General features: G+C 47.3%; 1 protein-coding gene and 1 long non-coding RNA gene across 8 annotated transcripts in view; one reads left to right on the forward strand and one right to left on the reverse strand.

Moving 5' to 3' along the window:
* Nucleotides 1-9,150, reverse strand: part of cdon (cell adhesion associated, oncogene regulated) — a 36,379-nt gene extending 27,229 nt beyond the window's left edge. For 5 of the 7 annotated variants that reach the window (XM_078930004.1, XM_023961502.2, XM_078930002.1 and 2 more), the window contains exon 1: nucleotides 8,655-9,150. The gene's annotated coding sequence lies outside the window, so the exon portion shown is untranslated. Of the gene's footprint in view, nucleotides 1-8,153 lie in introns of all 7 variants that reach the window. The other 2 variants (XM_078930003.1, XM_078930001.1) reach the window with 1 other exon arrangement.
* On the forward strand, nucleotides 2,903-3,955 carry LOC144981715 (uncharacterized). The gene is made up of 3 exons (XR_013647254.1): nucleotides 2,903-2,967; nucleotides 3,284-3,394; nucleotides 3,860-3,955. It is a non-coding gene; the product is annotated as an uncharacterized LOC144981715 (long non-coding RNA).
* Nucleotides 9,151-13,013: the final 3,863 nt, after the last annotated feature.

Raw genomic sequence — 13,013 nt, forward strand, 5'->3', positions numbered from 1 at the left:
TATTCAGGTGTTGGTTGACGTTCTGTGGGGAAAAAAAAAAGAAGAGCTATCATTGTACACGCAACACACATCCCTCCCTCTGTGGTTCATCTTCAGCCAATTGTAATTGAGATTTGATCATGTGATCACTGACTGTATGTGAGAACTGGATTGACTCGGCGTGACAGAAAATGGCTCACTTGAGGCACAGACGAAGTGTCGGGCGGCATTTTTTCGTAGACCCAGTAATCGTCCGTGGACTGTGATTGGTCCAAGTCGGTCATGGTTTCCACGGCAACCACTCTCAATCCGGAGTGAGCTTGTTTGTTAGGGCTACACGAAACCTGTCAATCAAACATTTGGAACATTCAACGTGAGACCACCTACTTTTATTGAGGCATCTGATTGGTCAGTGTATAACTTAAATAATTTGCACTGCAGGAAAATAAAAAGGGAAATAAATTAGGATTAGCAAGAACATGTAAAAAAAAGGTAGCAGAGCAATAATATTTATTCTGACACATTTATTTCACTATGGAAGTCTTTGGGAGTTTTGGCCTTAGGGAGGCAGCAGGTACTTCCTGTTTGGTAACCGAGGGGGGGGGGGTCACTCAGTCCAGTTCTCATAGGCAATCGATGGATCGAAACTATTTTTGCTTTTTAAACCAATCTGTATCCTCTACATCCCTAGTTTCTGTGAAGATGACAGACCAAACGAGCATTTCAGGGAGTGTAGGAGCAAAGACCCGGTGGCTGGTCGACCTGCTTGGGGAAACGCTTGGCTGACACCACTTGGCTTAAGGGTGTAAAAATGAGAAAAACATCTGTTTTCTTAACCCCTTTTTTGTAACCTTTATGTATCCATGCCGTCAAAAATTCAAAACTCAACACAGGAAGGGAGCGATCCGAAGAACATGGGGGGATCCCTGGCGATGACACGGAGGAAAACAAACACGCTGACAAGCTAACCCTCAGGAAACAGAAAAGGGATCTGGGAGGACGGTGGGGGGGTTCGCACCTGCACTTTCGTCTCCGGCCTCCTCTCTGCAGGAGCTACTTTAAGCCCGTCTTCCCCCATGCGGGGAAGGCCCATATCCCCCCCGTCGCATTCAGTAAACAGGGACAAAAGCAGCCGGGCGAAGCATCAAAGACCTGGAGGGTGGAGGAGGAACAGGTCGCGACTAGTGCCTCAGAAACCTTCCAGCTTCCCCAGACAAGCACAGCCCCCGAATCTGAAACCAGTGATCTGATCATCCAAAGAAAGAGACGTCAAGGGGGGTGAGAGGATCAGCGAGGTGTAAGAAGAGACTCTGGTACAATAGTCTGATGTGACCTGTGCTCTGAAGCCGGCGCGTTACCCCGAACCTGTCTGCACTCGCCCCGCATCCCTCTGACAGAGGATCTGCACACATTCCTCACATCTACACACTCAGAGAACCACGGACACAAAGACCAGAGACTCTCAACAGAAAGAGATGGGAGATAAATCCAAACTGAGTGATGGGAGGCAATTGGGGGAAAGGCAAAAAAAAAAAAAAAGGAGATGGGGGTATGAACGCTGCCAAGCTCCAAATCCTCTCTCCTCCCCTTCTCATTTGGTTTAGAGATAGAAGGCCGCTGATAATACCATCCATGGCTGCCAAGGAGCTCCTCCAGAGAGAACGGACTCTAAGGAACCATTATGTTCTGCTGGTCGGGTCAACCAATGCAGCCCAGGGGACATCCAATGAATGGAAACACCAGTTTGCTGGGGTGGCCTAACTGCACTGTTACGGGAAAGGGAGGAGGGGTGGTAAAATGGGTACCGAAACTCACTGCCAAGTTGGTCCCGGTACCGACGTTGGCGTAGTACAAGCACCGCATGGAAACACGGGTTTCAGTGCTTCATTTAAAACATGTTAGTCGCTTGTATTCTATTCGGTTTTGCAGCACAAAATGATTCAGGCCAATCATTTTATCTTTCCAGCGATTGTGGGCGGGCTCATTTAAGAGTGGGCGTGGCTGTAGGGTGGGCGGAGCTTGATTTGTCGAAGCGAGCGAAGTAAAAGACTAATTTAGCGACCTGATGTATAAGAGTGGCGTTTGCTGTCAGACACAAGGTGCTTAACAAAAGACGTATATAAACGTTAGTGAAAAAAAAAATTAAAAACGTCAAAAGACCCATTAGATTAAAAGCAAATAAAAGAATAGACATAAAAATTAAGGAAAAGTAGAAAAAGGTCAAGTATGGCACTAAAGTAAACCAGCTGTTTATGAGAAACAAGCAAAAAGCCATTACAAGAGTCTGACCTAAACTTTCCTGCCAGAGTGGAAAAAACGCCGCGCCTCAGCGCACACGGAGACAGCTCCTCCCGTTAGTCTGGGAGGTGATGAAGAGGCCAGAGCGGTCCCAGAGCGGTCTGACGCCGGGGGCATCGCCGTGGTGTGGGATCAGAGCGCAGCAGAAATGAAAAAAGGGAGGCCCTGGGGCATCAGACAGTCACATCCCACAAAAGGCCTGTTTACCAAGGACACACACCCCCACCTCCTCCCAACAATGCGTCCGTTCACCACAACCCCGACCCTCAAAAGTGCCAGGGCCGGGACCTGGGAGACAGAGCTAATTCCAGCCTAAGGCCTGTTGGCCGAGGACACAAACGGAGAGCTAGAGTGGGGGGGGGGGACTGAATGGTACAGTATGTAAGAACCATCTTAATTGGCGATTGTTCTGAAATGTCTTGTTTTTCCTGGGAATTTGTGAGGAGGGAGGCGACGGAGGGTTTCCCAAGGTCCTGAACAGTGGGATTAAGCGACGGGACGAAACTCAATAGCGGCCTCGGACACTGGAAACAGATCCACGGGTATCGCCGCCACACAAGGCCACCTTGAGACCTTTTGGGAAGCCCATGTAACTAACAACCCTCTGCTTTTGTCTAGGCACTCCAGGCCCTTCCAGCTGATTTCACAGGCCTTTCAGCCCCGGAGGGGAACACGAACTCAGACGAAAAGGTAATTCTGATGGAGAGGTGGAATGCACAAGGCAGCCTTCTTGCCTGCAGGGTGTGTTAAAGCACTGAGAATGTGCCAAGAGCCGGATTCATCCCGGGAAGGGAAGGGAAGGCTGGGTCTGTGGCACAGGAAGCCACATTCCTACATATCACTCTTGATTAGTGAGCTGATGGGAAAACTTGCTCGCGTGGTGCAGGCGAGGCTTCGGGCCTCGGCAAGGTCCGTCGGGATGACGTCTGTTTTTCTATTCTGTTGTGTGGGCATACGGTGATGTGATCCAGCTGCACCCCTTTCTCCGTTTCTCGTCCCGCCCCAGCTCTCCTGGATTCCATCACCGCTCGCGTCTCCACGGCAACGGGCGGCCGAGACGCAGGCAAGAGTCTCTGCTCAGCCTCCTCCAGATAAGTCTCTGGCTCCAGACCAAAAGGTACTTTCAAACTAAAACACGCATTAAATATTGAGATTTTTTTAAACAAGCGCAGCGAAAACAAAATGACAAGGTGTCCAAACAGATATTAGCAAGAGTTTTACCGAGTCTGTGCGGGAAAAACAATTTTTTGAGAGGCGTGAGAAAGGAAAGCACAGAAGAGCAGAGTTTTCATTTGTCAGGGAGATGAATGTAGTCCGAGCATAGGATGAATCGGTGGCCGTAGATCCGTGGAGGGGAGGATTTATGTGACAGAAGCCCTCAACCCCACAACCAGCTGGCTGAAGCAAAACAAATACACGAAAAAGCGCTTCCAATATCATTAGTCTTCTCCGCCAATTCCACAAATCTCTTGCAAACAAACCGGCTGCCTCACGCGTCCTCGAGACGAATTCCCAAACAGATGAGGAACAGAGTGAATTCTTTAATTGGTTTGTCTAAATGTTTACTCTTCTCTCCTTGTAGCACTCCCGGCTTGTTGGTGGCGACGCATCAGATCGCTCCTGGCCCTTCAAATAAAGCAGAAAGTCATCTAAAACCTTGGAGAGGAACGACTTGTATTCTGTCATAACTTTCTAGTTAGGTTTTTATCCCTGATCACGGTAGAAACTGATCTGACTGACTAACCAGCAGCTATGTCTTTGAAAAAAGGGGTTCCTGTGCTCGCTGTAAGGCCACATGTTGGAGAAGGGAAGGCTTAAAACGGCACCACGACCACAGGCAGCAGCGGCAGTCGGATGAAACAGCCCTTCAAACAAGAAGCCTGTTTGTCAGCTGAAGCGGAGGGCCGGCCTCGCCTTCACACAGTCCGCCGCTGAAACAGCGCCTGCGTTTTGGCGAGCAGAAAACCCGCCCAAGATGGGCTTTACTGGTAGGAACTGCGGTTGGGGATGACTGGCGGGGCAGAGGGTCACGAGCAGGAAGGGGAGAAGCAGGAGTTCAAATCACAAACAGGAAGGGAAAAAAAGGCGGCATGGGTTCGGTTCACTGGTTCACTCCCTGAGGATGTCTGAGGAACGACTGGGGAAGAAACCAGCCGGCAAGACTTCATCGCGTCTGCCGGCTTATAACCACAGGAGTCAAATATAGCAGCCAAGCCGGCCCAGCGGCACTCCCTGCAACAAGAACCATCGAGGACAACAGAAATCACAGAATGGCCCAAATTCTGCAGAGAAACAGAACAAAGTGCATTCAGCTTTGGAACACCCATGCATGTGGCTTTGGGTCATTATACTACTCAGAACGAAGACTATATATATTCAGTGGAGGCCGGCCGTTCCTCTGCAGACAGCAAAGCAGATGATGCAGTCGGGGCCCAGTTCTGCAGGAAAACAGAACCAAAAAAGTGTGCTCCGCTTCTGAGCAGCCATGCGTGTGGCTTTGGTTCCTTATCACACTAAGAACTCAGACATTTGTATTTAGTGAACCCCTGCAGTTCCATGACGTGAACTGAGAGCAAAGCAAAGGATGCAGTCCAGCACGAGTTCTGAAGAGAAACAGAACCAAAAAAAGGGCCCTCCGCCTCTGAGCAGCCATCCGTGTGGTTCCTTATCATACTCAGGCGAGCACAGGCGTCTATATATGTTTAGTGGAGGCCTGCAGTTTCATGGCTTGAGCAGAGCAAAGCGTCCTGAGAGAAGCTGAGCTCGTGGCCCAAAAACGCCTCCCTGCACCGCAGCAGCAGCCTCCAACATCTGTTTTTGCTGCTCCCAAAAAAAAAAGAAGAAAAAGGCAGTTTGTTTGTCTTTACAATTACACCCCGATGTTTCTCATTTCATCTCTTGAGTCTCTCGAAAGCCATCATCGAGTTTCAGGTTCCGAATCTTTCTAGAAACACGATCGGAGCCTCAGCTGAAAGGCGGCGTGCACGTCAGCCCAGCTCACCTTTGACATTTCCGAGAAGAGGAAGCTCGGCGCCTATCTGGAACCTCCTGGAGGTGTTTGGATCAGCTGTCAGGGAAAGCGGCTACGGTGTGTGTGTGTGTGGGGGGGGGATAATGAGCTCAGGGCAGATAAGAGGCGCTGCTAACAACAGACTAACATAAACAGGAGCCGCACGTCCCGCTACCGCTCTCCCCGTCTGTCCGTTCACCTGCCGTTTTCTCTGTTTGAGCCTCTGAAGGCAGAAAGTAAAGACAGCGGGGCTCAACTCGGACATTTTTCCCAGCAACCCTCCTGCTCGGGGCTGCTGGGCGTTGTCAATCAGCACCCCCTGGATCTCTGGCACACTGCCCAAAAGCCTCCTCTGTCCATCTAAAGGGGGTTTGAGGCTGAGAACTTTCCCTGACGAATGGGAGCTGGAGCACCAAACAAGTCAGGATGGAGATCAAACATTCATGTTTGGGAAACTTGTAGCTGATGAAAAGTAAATAGGAGAATCAAAAACTTTCCTCTAAAATTAAAAAATGGGGAGATTCTTCAGAAAAAAAGGATTCCTTAGAGTTACACCTTAGAATATGTGCCGCCAAAATAAAAGTATGCGAGGTAAGTGAAGAATTTTTGGACACTCTCCCAATAAAATTATTCGACATCTTCGGGTTTGATGTAAAAATATCTTTGCGTCTTCATTTTGTTTACTTTTCCACTGCACTCTTAAAACGTCCCAATCTTCTGGCACACTGGTTCTGTAACCGTCTCAATCAAACAGCTGCTCGCATAGTTCAATGACTGACCAATCAGTCAGTCATTGAACTATGCGCCTTCAGCTCGTTACTAAATCACCTTTAGCAACAATTTAGGCTTTTTTCCCAAAATATAGGGCCTTTTTTTTTCCTTTTTCTGATCAGAACTTTCACATTTAAAGCAAACTCAAAAGTACAAAATGTTGCAGGTCCTCAAGCAACCACTGGGGGCTGGTCTCCATCAAAGCTTTTTCCCATTGATTTCAATGTTAAAACTTGTTTTTTTCTTCACACTGCGCTCTTAAGGGTGGACCAAACCAGCTTAAAAGTACACCAATTTATATCTGCTACCTTTTTAACTCAAAAGAGGAAGAAAAAAAGGAAACCAACGAGTCCTTTAACCATCATATGTGCCATCAGCTTGTCAATAAACGATGTTTACCAACAAAACATTAACTTTCTTGAGATTTCTGCAACTTAGAATTCTGATTTTGACTTTTTTCTGCTCAGAACTATTTTTCTGCTTCCACATTTGAAGCAAACCCAAAGGTACTAAATGTTGCAGTTCCTTAAACGTCCACTAGAGGCTGGTTTTAAAAGAATATCCCATTGACAACCATTTGAAAAATTCAAACATTAGAGCAAACTTAGAACTGAAGTTTTTTGTAATTTTTTTTCTGTACTTGTGAGGACTGTGAGGAGTTATTTGTTGTTGTCAAATGAGCCGTTTCGATTTTCTTAGCACCCTGTTTTAATGGTCCGGTGGGTGGACCCATGGGTGGACTCAACAGAACTCTGACTTTGCTTTGTCCCACCCGATCCCCCATTTGTCTTTATGACAGAGTTGGGTGCAGTAGACTTTGGCCGTCCAACTTTAGGCTTCGTTTAATGACGTTTCCAGGCAGTTTGGTCCTCTCTCAAGGGTGCAGTGTAACAGCAAACCAAACCACGTGAAGGTATGAAATATAGTGACATTCCCCTCAATTTGACGTTGTCTTCTGGACCATCGCGGTGTGAAGACACCCTTCACTCGCCGTGGTCACCTTTACTGACAATACACGTCCACATCTGAGTTCGGGGAAGCTTTCGCACCTTTTAGCGAGCTCCTAAACCTCGCAGAGATTTTTTGCTTTTCGGTATAAGAAACGTCAACATTGTTTCTCATTTCTGACCTCATTTCCTGCCCGCACCCTCTCTACAGCTTCACCTCAGCTGTTCTGCGACTCATTTGTCACATTTGCAAATATAATACAGCTGCAGAAAAAGAAAAAATCAAGAGGACCATTATGAGAGCAGGGGCCTGGTATCATTACACATGCTCGCATTCAAATTGCCCACTTAACATAGTTTTCCTACAGCAACATGTGTTTAGCATTAACGAGTGCCCTAATGGCTCAAACATTACTCAAACGGCCTTAATGGCAGAGCTGTGCTTTGTGCGGTTCTGTCCGATAAGCGCCAGGTCACTAATGGTTTATTCATTTCATCCAAAACACGCTGAGAAAACGGGAATACCAAAATGACCCTCTCCTCCTCTGGAACAGGGATCACGCTGCAAACACAAGATGTTGTGTTTGGGTGGAAATCAAGTGGCGTTGCTTCAATTTGGTTGGTTTTCCTTAAAAACAGGGAACCTTTTGCTTTCTGGGACAAACTTTCAGTTCTGTGAACCAAAAGGAAACAACAAACAAGAATCCCATCCAGAAGAAAGAATTAGGAAACAAGCAAACTGAAACAACAACAAAAGGTGATTTCTGAGGGAAGTTAGAGGCCCTCAGAGGATCAGAAAGCCATCGGAAGTGTCTCCTTGTCCCCAACAATGCAGGAGCCACTGTTTGAACTTGAAAGTGTTTTATCTGAGAGCAGCCAAGTGTGACTCGCTGACTGCAAAGTCACGCATTCGATACTTTGTTCCAGCAAAACTTTGTGTCCTGAGGCTCCAGATTCAGAAAAGTCTCAGAAATGCTGCAAAAAATGTCATTTTTGGACTTTTTCTTTGTATTTCTGCTTGGAATAATAACTCACGTTTAAGGCTCTTCCATGCATCCATTACCGCGATTTTTCTGTCCAAAAAGTAAAGAAACCTAAACTTTTGGCGCAAAAAGCATCTTTAAGTTGTTAAAGTGCTTCATATTTACCTTGTGTTACTCGGATATTCCAACGCAACTTCAAGCAGGTAGACTTTTAGAGCCGACCCTGCATTTTGGAGTCTCTAGTCCAAAACAATCAAAGCTTCTTCTGTGGAGAAAAGAGCTGAACCTCCAGATCCAACAAACAACGACCGAGTGGGCAGAAAAGCAGCTTTTATTTTCCTCCTTTATTCGGTTTTATTCTATCCAGGAAGACAAAAAGGCCGCGTGTCTGCCGTGGAGGTGTGAGTGCGGCTGTTCACCAAAGCAAAGTTTGGCTTTTCTGTCTTTCGGTCACCTAAAAGTGAGCAAATGTTGGAGTGGAGGTTCGAAGAGGTTTAGGGAGGTGTGGGGCCGTGCGCGCCCGCGTCCCCGCGCCAGCAGCGCAGACTTGGAGCGGACGCATCAAACTGCGGCGCTCCGGCGGCTTTTTTGTTGCTCGCAGCCCCGCCGGCCTGCTGCGCCTCCGCGGACGCCCGTGCCGCGCCTCCCGTGCGCAACTCCCCTTACCTCTCTCGCAGGAGCGCAGCCGCGGAGAACCGTCGGGACTCTTAGCGGCCAGACGCATTATTCTGCTGGGAAATCCGAACGGGCCCCTCCATGAGAGCCGGGCTCAAAGTGCGAGGGGACGGCAGGAACGTGGGAGGCGGTGGGGGGGAGACTTCTCTCAGAAGGTGCGACTCCTACCACCCCCCCTCCAGGTCTCCTCGGCGTTCTCCCGGGGGTCCGCGCGCGCTAGACGGCGCCGTAAACTTAGTGTCGCTCCGGTGGCTGTGGCGCTCCGTGTCCGCGCTGCCTCCTCCACGCACGCATCTTTGAAGCCGAGCTGGAGCTGCTCAGCAAATCATGGCAGCGGCGAGGCTCTTCGTCAGACCAGGAATGTCCCAGCCCCGCAGTGCAGCGCGGCTCCTGGAGAGGGAGGGGGGAGGCGGGGAGGGGGGTCGGGGCGGAGGGGGGGGGGGGGGTGGTTTACACACCGAGTCCCGACCAGCCTCCCGACCCCAGAGGAGGACCTCCTCCTCTTTCCTCCTGGACGCATAAATCCACCTGAACCTCACGGAAAGGCGATTCAACTCACTTTGCGCCGAATTGCAACCGAAAGGACTTCAAAGGGAGCGAGACTCTGGCCTGTGCTGACCTTATCCAGTCCAGATTATTCACATAAACCCCAAATATTCCAAACTGTATCTCAATAACAGCACAAACCATCATGGATTGAAGGTGCTGAAAGTCAAAGTTTACATTTACGCACAAACTTCTCACCAATGTTATAAGTTGCTTTGTTCTTTCAGGCTCAACTCTTCATTTATTTAAAAAAGAAACCCGTGTTTTACAGCAAATTTACTCTTGAAACGCGTTAACCCCTTTATTTTTTTGGTTTGATTTATATTTTTAAAGACCAACTCAGACATAATTGTGTTCTTAACATGTTCTCGAGGCATTTTTCTAAATAGTTTATGAAGTTTAATTTCAAATTTATATAAACATTTATACGGCTCAACTGTAACACAATTTTTTTCTGGCTGGGACTTATATAAATGTCAATGAGAAATGTTTTATCTAAAAAACTTTTCCTTTTTATGTTTGACACGAAATTTGAGCATAAAGGGGCGTGGCCTTTTGACTGACATGCAATTGTTGAATCTTTGGTTCCAGAATGGATTCACTTAATGTCTTCCAGTGAATGTCATGCTTTGTTTTTTCAATAACTGAGTCCGCTGTCTGTTTTTTCCCCAAAGAACCTTGTACGTATGGAGTGGCATAACTTGAAACGTTTTTCTTACTTTTGAAATATTCTTGTTTGTTCTTTTTAAAAATGGTGATACTGACAGTTCTAGAGTTCGCTTCGATAATGTGGGAATAAATGCTGTGGTCACATGGACCAGCGGCCGGCCCAATGCTAAGTCAATGGAAACACGTTGAGTTGCTAACGTGGTGAGATTCACGAGTGGCAGAAAGTTTTCGGCGGTGTGGCGAAAAATACGCAGCTTGATGCCAATTTTTGAGTCATGTCAAACAATCAGGAAATCCTCTTTGGCAGTGATGTTTCGATGATTGTCAGTGGATGGAGTCCAAAACCAAAGAGGAGGAAAGGTTCATTGTTGTGTCATACCGCTTTGTAGAACTCTCCAAAATAAGTCAACCCAAGCTACCTCCAACATCTCCCACATCTTCCATATCAATAAAGCTTTAAAGTTAAATCTTTAACACCTTCAGCTCCAGTGTTTACATTCTTTAGACCAGGGGTCGGGAACCTTTTTGGCAGAGAGAGCCACAAACACCAAATATTTATAAGTGTAAGTTCTCACAGATGGGAGCGCGCATCTGCCGGGACGGCAATTCGTAAGTTTCAGGCCGTTACAAACTGGCATTGCATCGCGCCTGAGAAGGACTGGTCTAATGAAACCTTTTTTTTTTTTATAATTAAAGATTTGTCTGCAAACCAGATGTGGCCATCAAAAGAGCCAGATATGACCCGCGAGGCATGGGTTCCCGGCCCCTGCTTTAGACGAAAACAACTGTTCAACCATTTATGCGATTACCACAGTTCTGGGTGGATTCTGAAGCAGAGAAAAACAGCTTTGCACTGTTATTTAACGCTTGATCAACGCATATGAGTGCAAAGCTGATCTAAAAGCCGCTTTTCTCAGCGGCAGAATCAGCGGAGTCCTGTTGATGGCGTTGGCGGTTGAAGAGTTCTGAGGTGTCAAAGATTGTGTGTCATGTAGGCATCGCCGGTGACATCTCAGATGTTAAAGGTTTAAGGTCGGAGGTAAATCCTCCCGCATGGAAATTCGCCTGATGCCAATTCCCGTGTGGTCTACAAAGGCGACTCTTTTGGACACACAAATAGAAGTGAATTTGCCCCGTGTCCAAACAGAAGCGGTGAGCGATCTCCATTTATACTCCACAAGGAAGAGCCGGCGGTTGTCTTGGTTACACATCAGTTCCATGTTTTATCTTTTGTGTTTTGTTTATGAATCTGCAGATGAATAACTGTCAAATATATCAGATAAAAGCATTTTGGGAACAAATCTTCTGCTGCTCTTCCATGTTTTTTATGATCGGATAACTGCCGTCATCAGAGGATGAACAATGTCACTTGCAATTTCTGATGTCTCAATCGGATTTTGATGTGTGAACAGCTTGTCAGTACCATCGCCTCCTGATACCTGGAGGTTTCCCCCTCAGACATTTTTCTTGTTTTGAGACTATAATTTTGCAGGTAGACCAGTTTTCGGGTTCCGAAACGAGTTCAGATGAGCAGACCATCATCAAGAAACAAACTTTAGTCTGGACCAAACACACAAATGTAGACAAGGACTTCTGTGATCTGCGAGCACTTCTTTTTATTTGGTATGGGATTTGTTTGTTGGTAGTTTCAGACTCAGGTGGAATTCAGTTTAATTCCTGGTAAGTTCCAGCTTTTGACACAAAACCGGCTCAGAACTGAAGCTGTTCTGAGTCTGGTGGGCCCGGCTCTCTCACTGAAGCCTTTGAGTGGAATTTGGAGCACAGACGCTCTGAATCGGGACCAGGTGAGGCGCCGTCTGAGAGTGAAAGAAACAACTGTTGTGCCAGTGGGCTGGAGTAAACAGCCTAATTATCACAGAGGCAGCAATTACTCTGGCGTTGGCTGGGCGGTGGCACAGCAGGTGCAGCTCATCGTTTACAGACGGTGTGATCCATTTTGATCCAAGCCCAGCTTTTGAGAACTTTTCTGTTTTTTCCCAGTAGCCTTCTTATCCTAATACTTTGGGAATTTACTGGTTTTGTGATGTGTTTCCAGCATGTCTGATCTGTTTTCTTCAGGGTTCTTTTTCTCCATCTCAGAGCTGGTTTCTCTGAATTCAGAGAAGGCCAGAGGGCCGGGTGATTGGACACAGTCACATGTGAAAGGCCAGCGAGCGGCGAGTCCACAGGGATCACGGTCCACACAAAACAGGCACCACAGAGGGGCTCTGCGGGGGCGGGAGAGGCGGCCGGAGGAGAAAGGGCACGCTGGGAACCAAAGCTGACAGCGCAGACACTTATCATTCAGCAGAGGGCCCGGCTGTCTCTGGCCCCCTGGGGCATTTATGTGCCACAGTTAGCTGCAGAAACATAAAGCGCACAAAGCAGCAGCGGCCTCTGACCCACATATAACCGATACAAGAGTTTCCACCAACCTGGATCAAGAAGATTACAACACCTTTAGGAAATAAGAGATTAGTCGTAGATGGGAATGCAGCGGACGTTTATACTCGACACACCAAAAACAGACTCTCCTCGCATGAGTGAGTTCAGACCAGAGCAGAGATGTCCTGCTAACGAGGGATTTGTGCTTAGAGTCTGTGAGCTGTTTGAAGTGGGGACACTGAGCTTGCTGTCCTTCAGTGTGAGGATAATAAGCCCCTGACCACTATCACCAGAGTGTTTATGACCTGCAAAGCAGCACTTGGTTTTGTTGACTCTGTCAGCAGGAGCCCGAGCAACGCTCGACTCCCAGAACTATTAAAAGGCACTTTCAGATAAGGTCCGGCCCTCAAAGGGAAGGGATCGGTCACTGCGACAGCCTGCTGTTTTAGGGAACTGAATGTCAAGGCTTTGCAAAAAAAATGTCCTAAGAAAATAGATCCTTAGGGCCATTCTAACATTGGCCTGTTTGGTTTACACCAGAAATTTATTTACTTCTCATTTGAGGGACTGAGCAAATACTTTTCACTTGCAAGTGAACTCTGGTACGGTTAGCGACAGTGTGAAGGCAGAAGTTTTAATTAAAGACCCACTCCTATAAAAATTATGTTTTTGGTGTTTTCAATATGATTTTGTGGTGTTTTGCTGTTGATGGAGAGCATATATAACGAAAATTGAGCTTAAATCTGCATT

Source organism: Oryzias latipes, chromosome 13 (assembly GCF_053564925.1).
Source record: "Oryzias latipes strain Hd-rR chromosome 13, Olatipes_Hd-rR_3.1".
NCBI classification, from domain to species: Eukaryota; Metazoa; Chordata; class Actinopteri; order Beloniformes; family Adrianichthyidae; genus Oryzias; species Oryzias latipes.